The following is a 10,088-nucleotide window of genomic DNA, read 5'->3' on the forward strand; positions in this document are numbered from 1 at the left end:
TATATAAAATTGCTTGAGGTTTTATGGGTGTTACACGAGCGGCGTAAGAGTACTGAGCAGGCCGGGTACATCGACCAACTCAAAAAGGAGATTACTACCTTCGAGAGCAAAATCACGCTCGCCACTAACCGCAAGCAAAGGGTCGTTGATGATATGGAAAAGAAGAATATGGAGGCCCAGACTCTTGAGCAAAAGCTGAAATAGACAGAGGATGAGCTAAAGAAGGCAGAGGACCTCCTGGCGTCCGAACGGCAAGCCCGCGAGTCTGAAGAAGCCTCTTTAAGGAGTCATCTATCCGACAAGGATGCCGATCTTGCGATGGTGAAGGCGGACCTGGAGAGCGCCCGATCGGCCTTGGAGGCGCATAAAGAAAGCGAGCCTAGCCGCTTCGAGGTAATGAAGGTGGTCTACATCCGGTCTGACACCTTCGTCGATAAGTTTGTTGCCCGGGTCCTTAGACTATTCGGCTGTGCCGTGGACAACATCTTTGATCAACTCCTGCCGATCTACTTGGTACTACAATTGATCGTGATCAGCTCAACGACTCTATCCCTGACGATGCTCTGGCTTACTTGGAGTGAAACCTTAAAAATGTTTTCTTTTTGCTCAGTTTGCTAAGTAATTTTTGAACTGTACTTTTATCTGCCCCCATGAGTACCCGGCCGGCATAAACTTTAAGGCATAACTCGATCTTACTTTATATTCGACGTTTTTTCAATGATTTTCGAATATGACTAGGCGATCATCTTGACCCCTACTTATCGAACGATGATCTGGGTACAATTTTTATGACGCAAGGGTTTAAGGTCTCCGCTCGACCGCCGATGACGCGAGGGTTTAAGGTTGCCGCTCGACTGCCGATGACGCGAGGGTTTAAGGTCGCCACTCGACCGCCGATAACGCGAGGGTTTAAGGTCGCCGCTCGACCGTCGATGAAGCACTCGTTAAGAAGTGGTTTGGAGAAATCCAATTGTTTTCTTCTTGCATCCAACAAGAATACATACATGCAAGGGTACATGAATTCACTCGCGCACCTCTTATCCGACACTATAAGGTTGGAGGTGGTTTGTGCTCCACGGTCGATCCAGCCTTCTTCCTTCCGAATATTCCAAATAGCAAGCACCTAATCGCAACTTCTCCACTACTTTGAACGGGCCTGCCCATGAAGCTTCCAACTTTTTGACGTCGCCGACCGACTTAACCCTTTTCCAGACTAGATCACCCACCTAAAAAGATCTAGGGATTACCTGCCGATTATAATTTTGCCGCATTCTTTGTCGGTATGCCGCAAGCGGGGCAGTTGCCTTGTCACGAGCCTCGTCTATCATGTCGAGTTCCATCCGCCTCCTTTCATCATTTCCCTCATCTTAGTGCAACACCCGATCGGACTCAACTCTCCACGGGGACGACAACTTCCCCGCCATACACCAGATGGAAATGAGTGAGGTCGGTTCCCTCTTTGGGGGTCGTTCGTCGCACCCATAACACACTAGGTAGTTCGTCCACCCAACTGCCTCCCAAGTGGTTGAGCCGGACAAGCAGTATTCGGAGGATTTCCCGGTTGGTGACCTCAGCCTGTCCATTGCTTTGGGGGTAGGCCACGGAGGTAAAAGTTTGTTGTATGCCGTAACTCTCACACCATTCCTTTAGCTCTTGGCCGGTGAACTATCTTCCATTGTCCGAGACGAATCGGCGAGGAATGCCGAATCGACATATGATGTTCTGCCATATGAACTTCTTGACCATACTTTCTGTTATTCTTGCTAGCGGCTTAGCTTCCACCCATTTTGAGAAATAATCCACAGCTACAAGCAAGAACTTTCTTTGACCGGTTGCCATAGGAAAAGGGCTGACTATGTCCATTCCCCATTGGTCGAACAAGCATGCGACAGTGGACGCTTTCATTTCGGCGGCCGATCGATGTGCCAAATTATGGTACCTTTGACAGGACAAGCAAGTGGCCACCACCCGGCTCACATCTTCCTGGAGTGTTGGCCAAAAGTATCTTGCCAGGATAACTTTCCTTGCCAGCGACCGTCCACCCGGATGTCCCCCGCAGGAACCTTGATGTACTTCTTGAAGGATGTATTCAGCATCCTCAGCACCCACACACTTGAGCAGAGGGCGTGAGAATGCCTTTTTATATAATTGCTCGACCACTAATGTGAACCGAGCAGCTCGCTTCCTTAGAGTTCGATCGGCTTCGTGGTTTCCCGGTTGACCCCCCGCTTGGAGGAACTCAATCATGGGTGTCCTCCAATCCTCCAGCAATGGTATCCCTCCCGATCGGTCAACGTGCGCCACTAGGGAGACCTGCTCGATTGGGCAACTGGCGACGATCGGCGTCATTGCACTCGCCAGCTTTGCCAGTTCATCTACTGTTTAGTTCTCCGATCAGGGAATCTTGTGTATGACAACCTCTTGGAAGTTCGCCTTGAGCTTCTCCAAGGCCTCCGCATATAGCCTGAGCCGTGTGCTATTGATCTCAAACGTTCCGTTCAGCTGCTGGGCTGCCAACTGTGAGTCTGAGTGTAGGAGTACCTTGGTGGCACCGACATGCCGAGCAGCTTGTAGGCCGGCTATGAGCGCTTCATACTCAGCTTCGTTATTGGTGGCTCGGTAATCTAGCCGAATGGATAACTGCATCCGGTCTTCTCTCGGAGATATGAGTAAGATGCCAATTCCGCTTCCTTGATGAGCAGACGACCCATCCACGTATACCTTCCATGAGGATTCCGGCTCCTGATTTTGCACTTCCGTGACGAAGTTCGCCCAATTCTTATGCTTTTATGGCTGACCGGGGTTGGTATTGGATGTCAAACTCACTGAGCTCAATGGTCCACTTGATTAACCGACCAGATGCCTCAGGGTTAAGCAATACTCGGCCCAAGACACTGTTGGTCATCACGATTATAGAGTGTGCTAGGAAATAGGGCCGGAGCCTTCGGGTGGCGAGAACTAATGCATAAGCGAGCTTTTCGAGATCGGTGTAGCGAGACTCGATATCTTTCAATATGTGGCTAAAAAAATACACTGATTGTTGTATTCCCCCCTCTTGCCTGACTAATGTCGATCCAATCGCATACTTGGTAGATGATAGATAAATCCAAAGGGGCTCCCCCACGATCGGCTTGGCCAAGATGGGCAGGGAGTTGAGATATTACTTGAGCTCTTCGAAGGCCTGGTCACACTCATCATCCCATTGGAACTTGGTTGCTCGCCGCAGAATCTTGAAGAACGGTAGGCTCCGGTCGGATGACTTGGAGATGAACCTTGACAAAGCCGTGATTCTTCCGGTTAGCCTCTGCACCTCTTTTAGATTGCAGGGCGGTGGCATGTCTTGGAGCGCCTTTACTTTGTCGGGGTTCGCCTCAATCCCTCATTCGGTGATGATGTAGCCTAGAAAACGTCCGCCTTTAGCGCCGAACAGACACTTGATCGGGTTGAGCTTGATCTCGTAATTTCTCAGTGTCTGGCAAGTTTCTTCTACATCTGCACATAGGTCGATAGATCTGAAAGACTTAATGAGGATGTCGTCGACATATACCTCCAAATTCCACCCGATCTGTTTCTGGAACACTTTGTTCATCATCCGCTGGTAGGTGGCGCCGACGTTCTTTAACCCGAACGGCATGACCTTATAGCAGAACGTCCCGTTAGCCGTGACGAAGTTGACTTTCTCTTGGTCTTCGCGCGCGAGGGCACCTAATGATAGCCTTGATAGGAGTCGAGCATGCAAATCAGCTCGTACCCGGCTGTCGAGTCCACCATCTGGTCGATCCGTGGTAATGGGTAGGAGTCTTTGGGGCATGCCTTATTCAAATCCCTGAAATCAATGCACACTCGCCATTTATTACCTGGCTTGGAGACCAGTACCACGTTGACGAGCCAAGTTGGAAATTGAATCTCCTTGATGTGTCCGGCCTCCAACAGTTTGTCAACTTCGGCCCAGATGATCAAATCTTGCTCCGCGCTAAAATCGCGCTTCCTTTGCTTGACTGGTCGAGCATCTGGCCGGGCATGCAGTTTATGCTGTGCCACGCTTGGGTCGACTCCGGGCAGTTCGTGAGTCGACCAAGCGAATATTTCATGGTTCCTTCGAAGGCAGGCGACCAGCTCCTCCTTTTGCTGGTCCGGCAGATCGGATGCTACGAAAGTAGTAGCCTCCGGCCGGCTCGGGTGTATTTGTACCTCCTCCTTGTTGTCATACATCAGCGTGGGAGGCTTCTCTCTGCTGGCGTTCACCTCCAACCGGGGGCATTTCCTGGCTACTTTGGCTTCCGACTTGACCATTTCAACGTAACAACGCCGAACCGCCACCTGGTCGCCTCGGACCTCGCCCGCCAGGTTCCCCAAGGAAATTTGATCTTTTGGTAATAGGTAGACACTACGGCCAAAAACTCGTTGAGGGTCAGTCGGTCCAATATTACATTGTACTCCGAGGGCGCATCCACCACAATGAAATTCGTGGTGCGCGTCTTAACCAGTGGCTCTTTTTCGAGCGAGATGGCTAGCCTCGCTTGCCCGATCGGCAAGACTTCGTTGCCGATGAAGCCGTATAGCGGAGTTGCCATGGGCAGGAGCTCGGCTCGATCAATTTGCAATAAATCAAATGCTTATTTAAAAATAATATTTACCGAACTTCCCGTGTCGACAAAAGTCCGGCGGAAGGTGTAGTTAGCGATCACCGCCTTGATGATCAACACATCATCATGAGGGACCTCTACTCCCTTCAAGTCCTTGGAGCCGAAACTGATCTCTGTCCCTTCCGCCTTTTCGTTGCTGCATCCCACCGCGTGAATAGATAACTGTCATGCATGGATCTTTCGGCCTTGGTTGGAGTCTCCTACAGTCGGGCCGCCTGAGATCATTCCAATTTCTCGACGGGAGGTGTTTCTTCTGTTTTCTTCTTTTTGCGTAGAATGTCTATTCCACTCGATGGAAACTCGAGTGGGCCTTCGATCCCTCGGATGATGTTCCTGCCGTTCGTGAGTCCTCTGACCACTAGTTCTCTGTTCGGTTTTACGTTCGGGATGCCGATCCAGGGTGAGTGACCGGTGTCGGTATTCCCTTGGCTTGGGTTGGTGAACAATGGGGTCGCCACGACATTCCCATGTGTCGTGTGTTCCTGACTAGTGGAACTTACAGAACATCAGCGTCCATTTTTTGCCCTTCTTCTGCTGACTAGCCTCCAAATGCATTGCATGCATCCTTGACTCGGGGTACTGTGGCGCTCCTGTGGCCCGGGGCCCTCGTGGGGGATGATGGCTGCTGGGTACTCTCCGTTCAGATGGCGCGTGGGGCTCGGCGGGTGCTTCTTTTCTGCGGGCCGTCTGTGCTTTCTCCATGTTAATATACTTCGTGGCCTTCTTCTGTAGATGGGCGAAATCTCGTGGTGGCCTGCAGATGAGTGACCGAAAGAACTCGCCTTCTACGAGTCCCTAGGTGAAAGTGTTTACCAGTACGCCCGAAGAGACTGCGGGTATATCCATCGCTACTTGGTTAAAGCGCTGGATATAGGTCCTGAATGTTTCTCGTGGACTTTTCTTCAGCAAGAACAAGTTGACACTTGTCTTCTGATGTCAGCGGCTGCTCGCAAAATGGTGCAGGAAGGCCGCCCGGAAATCCTTAAAGCTGCGGATGGACCCGCTTGGCAGCAGTGTGAACCACCGCTACGCCGGCCCCGATAGGGTTGTCAAGAAGACCCTGCACTTAACCCCATCGGTGTATTGGTGCAGTGTAGCCGCATTGTCGAACTTGGCCAAGTGATCGTCAGGATCGGTGCTTCCATTGTACTCTTCGATCGCCAATGGAGTGTAATGTCGGGGTAGGGGATCCTCCATAATTCCTCTTGAGAATTGATCGTTGATCCTTTTAGGCGAGTCCTCGTCTCGCGACGCTTTTCCCTTTCTGGCATCCCTTTCGGGCGCCTCATCTGACGAGGAGCCCCGGTCTCAGCGGGCTCGGCCTCGTTCCTCCGAGGGTGTCCGGAACAATGCTCGGTGAAAGGGGATTGACGCGTTGGGTGTTGGTCCGTACGTATCCGATTTTTTACGGATGTCTGGATCGGCTGCGGGTTCCATACCGAGACCATGATCCCCGGGTTGGCCGGATCCTGAGGCTGGCTCCTGTGCCGGTCGTTTGACCAACATTCGCTACTGCTGCTCCATTGCCCTTGCCACCCCGGCCTAGATTAGCTTCTCCAATTCTTCTGTTGTCAGCGTTACGGTCGTTGATCTTCCGGCGTCCTCCATCTTCTGCTTCTGGGTTCAGGTTGAAGTTCCCACAGACGGCGCCAATTTGCTCCTACCCTGAAGCTGAGTAGATGGTAACCGGGAAGCAACGCTGAGGTGGCTCTTCATCTTCGCTGGTGCTCCTCCGCTCCTGCAACCACAAGTCGTTAGTCCCAAGCCGGGAGGGAGCTCCCGGCGATGACCCTCCGACGCTCAAGTCACACACCGACAAGCGAGGAAAACAAAGAAAGCAAAGATGAAGCAATGAACGGTGGTTTCCAAAGACGTGTGTGCGTCCCTCTGCGGATAGTTGCTCCCCTCCTTATATAGAAATTCGACGGGTAGACTGCACGCTTCCCGGGCGGATGCACATCCCCAAACTTTCCCCAAAAGCTAACATCGAGAAAGGATCCCTGACATCTTACCATAACGGGGCAAATGCATCTCTGCCGAGGCGACGGAATCTTCTTCCGTACGATCTTCTGTCCATCCGCGCCGTCAGTCGGCAGCACCAACTCCCAAAAGGATGCTCTGTCCATATGCACCACTAATGGGCGACACTGACTCCCAAAAAGATGTTGGCACATATCCCACGTCTTATTTGTCGGTTGTTAGTCTGACTGGACTCCCATGGATCGGTCCGACTGACCACTTTTTTAACCTCATACGCCTATGTCTAGGCCGATCAGCTTGAGTGCCCCTTGCCTCGGTGCGTTGTAGGCTCGGCCAACCCTCTTCGAACTCTTCTGGCCGGTCGGGGATGAGGGGCCTTCTGATCGGCTAGTCTCTTAGTTGACCACCCCTTAACTTGGAGACCATCAAAGCGCTGAACTTCCTTGGAGATGGGCCCTCCCGAGTCATCACCGGATCACACATGATAAGTTTATATACAATAAATTATTTCTCAAGACCCCATAAATTATTTATGTGATTCTGTATTAATAGGATTTTCGTGCACCACTTGAGATGAACGAGGTTTGTTATCATTTAGTAAAGTGGATTTGGAAGGTCTACATTTTATTATGCTCTCTTTATCCTTGTGAGGTGTGGCCGGCAGCCATAGGCTTGGCTTCTATGAGGCCGCTCAAGCTTGTGCGGTCACACTTGTTCGCGGGCTTTCTATGAGATGGCAGCAGCCTGGGCACTAGACGATACCATTGCAACCTCAGGGAAAATACGCAGCTGGCGCCATTGGTTGATCGTTGGGTTGTGCATTGATATGGATTGTGACAAGTGGATCCAAAAAATAATATAGTAGTCAAAGTCAAGGTGATATAATGATCAAGGTTCAGATAATGTGGTGATCAAAGTTAAGGGAATAGAGCATTCCTTACCTGACTTGATCGTTCGCCCAACGCTAAGATTTTCAGGCCCAACCCGACCAAATTGCAAGTCATTGGGGAGAAAGCCGGCCGACCCTTGTGCTAGTCGAATATAAGGGGTTTAGTGCTTTACTCTTGAATTGAAAAAATAGTATACCCGATTGGGTTTAAAAATATAGGCCGACCGAATGTCTAACCCACTTCGCAATCGATTAGCCATGAGTATGGTCAAAATAATGGTTGATCTCCCTAATTTTCATAAATCTCTTTATGCATACCTGACCAAATAAAAGTCGGTCGGGCTTAAGGCACTTAGTCTTATAAATCTTGTTATGCATGTCGTATTGGATCGAGAAGCGCTAGAGGGGGGGTGAATAGTGCTCGTGACTATTTCATTTCAGAATCGTAAAACTCGAGTAATAAATGCAACGAAAATTAAAATAACAATCACACACAAAGACACGAGGAGTTACTTGGTTCGGAGCCTGTGGGGACTCCTATTCCAAGGTCCGCGATCGTTGATTGCTTCCGATGGGCAACAACTATAATCTCAAAAATTATTACAATCTAAGTACAGAGAGAAACAGTAATTAAATTAATACCGACAATGAAATACTGAAAACTGAAGATCTGGGTTGTCGGGATGATGTTGCAGCACTTCGGGATCGTCTCGTTAGCAGCTTGTAGCGTAAGGATTGCTCAAAAGGTGTTCTGCTGGGCTGCTGGTCGAGACTCCCTTATAAAGGGTGTTCAAGGCGCCTCCATCAAGCTCCAAGGCGCCTTAGAACCTAAGTTTTATCCCACTTCGATCGCTGTCGATCAAGCTTTGACCGTTGCTCATTACCCACCTAAAGGCACCTTGGAGTGGTATTGAAGGCGCCTTCAGTCCCCATGAAGGCGCCTTCAGTCCCCATGAAGGCGCCTCCAGCTCCTTTGCATAGTTGGCTTTGGCTTGCACGCGAGGCGCCTCCAAGCTCCATGGAGACGCCTCGGACACTGTTCATCCGAGATGAAAGTTGCTCCTTTGTTCCTGCAAAATGTGTTAGTCCCAAACACATACCCTACAAAACAAAGTTAACACACAATAGACATAGTAAATAAAATATTGATGGTCTCCGGACTATCCTGAGTCTAACTTCGGATTTCCAACCGGAAATCCTAGGTCGACCCGACACCTACTGTTCCCTCTACGGGGAGCGTGTCCTCACCTACTCCTCTCAAGAGAGTTACCTGTTGCCAGTGCGATCCTCCATATCAACTGGACTTTTGCTTGGCGCTCGATGCTTCCGGACTTTCTGCTGGACGCCCACTCCCCGACCCGTCCAGTCTTCCACCTGGTTCACGACACTAGGACTTTCCACCTAGGGTTACCACCCCCTAGGACTTTTACCTGAAGCTCTCGACCTGCCAAGACTTTCCGCATAGGGTTACCACCCCCTATGACCTAGGGTTACCACCCCCTATGACCTAGGGTTACTACCCCCTAGGGTTTTCCACCTGTCTAACCTCAGTTAGGACTTTTGCCTAAATGCACTTAGGTCTTTCCTATAAGCTCATTCAGACTGTTATATCATAACATAACCTTAACTTTGAATCCTTTGCCATTATCAAAACACTGGTTTGATCGTCGGATGCTTCCCGCACCAACATGTCTAGCCAAATAAAGACTGGCCGAACTTAAGGCGCTTAATCTCATAAATCTCTCTATGCAGGTCCGGCTAGATAGAAGGTCGACTGGGCCTAAGGCACTCAACTTCATATTGATTTCCAAATGAGTTTTTAGCATGCCCAATGCATCATATTATTTGTTGAATAGATCACTAATATTGTGTAGAACATAACTAAGCAGTTTAATGCAAGGCAGACATAAAAACGGTTGACCTTAAGAGTCGGCCAGGATACACTTAGCCAACAACATGAGCAGAGACTGCGAAACATAACTGAGCAACTTAATGCAAGGACAGGTATAAAGACATTCGGTCTTATGGGCCGACCGGGATATACTTAGCCGATAATATGAGTAGAGAATCCTAATAACTTGTCATAATAACAACCACATGTAAGACAATATTCTCCTGAAACCTTCTTCAAGGATAATCATTTTTCTTTTCAGTAGACTACTTATGACAGTATATTCCTTTAACAACCTCAGCAATGACATAAGCTATAAACGACAAAAGAGCTATATATGTGGGTAAATGAAAAATTTCTTGGGCAATTATTGCACATTAGGTTGTACACTTTCCTTTACCTAACAATTTCTGACACACTTCGTCACCTCACAATTACGAAGGTTATCAGAGGTGGTATATAAAGGAGATCCTCTCCGTTGGCGAGGTACGTTCTCTGAACATCTGAAGCTTACTCTCACATGCACATTCCTTACTGTTCTTCTTTCACCTATCCAGAACAATACTAACTTGAGTGTCGGAGAGCCTTTGCCAGGGACTCCTCCCCGTTTCTAGACGCTGACATTTTGTTAGCTCGTATCAGTGTGCGCAAGATCAAAAGGGAGCTTCTCTGTGGAGCAAGA

Source organism: Zingiber officinale, chromosome 4A (assembly GCF_018446385.1).
Source record: "Zingiber officinale cultivar Zhangliang chromosome 4A, Zo_v1.1, whole genome shotgun sequence".
In the NCBI taxonomy this organism is placed as follows: domain Eukaryota; kingdom Viridiplantae; phylum Streptophyta; class Magnoliopsida; order Zingiberales; family Zingiberaceae; genus Zingiber; species Zingiber officinale.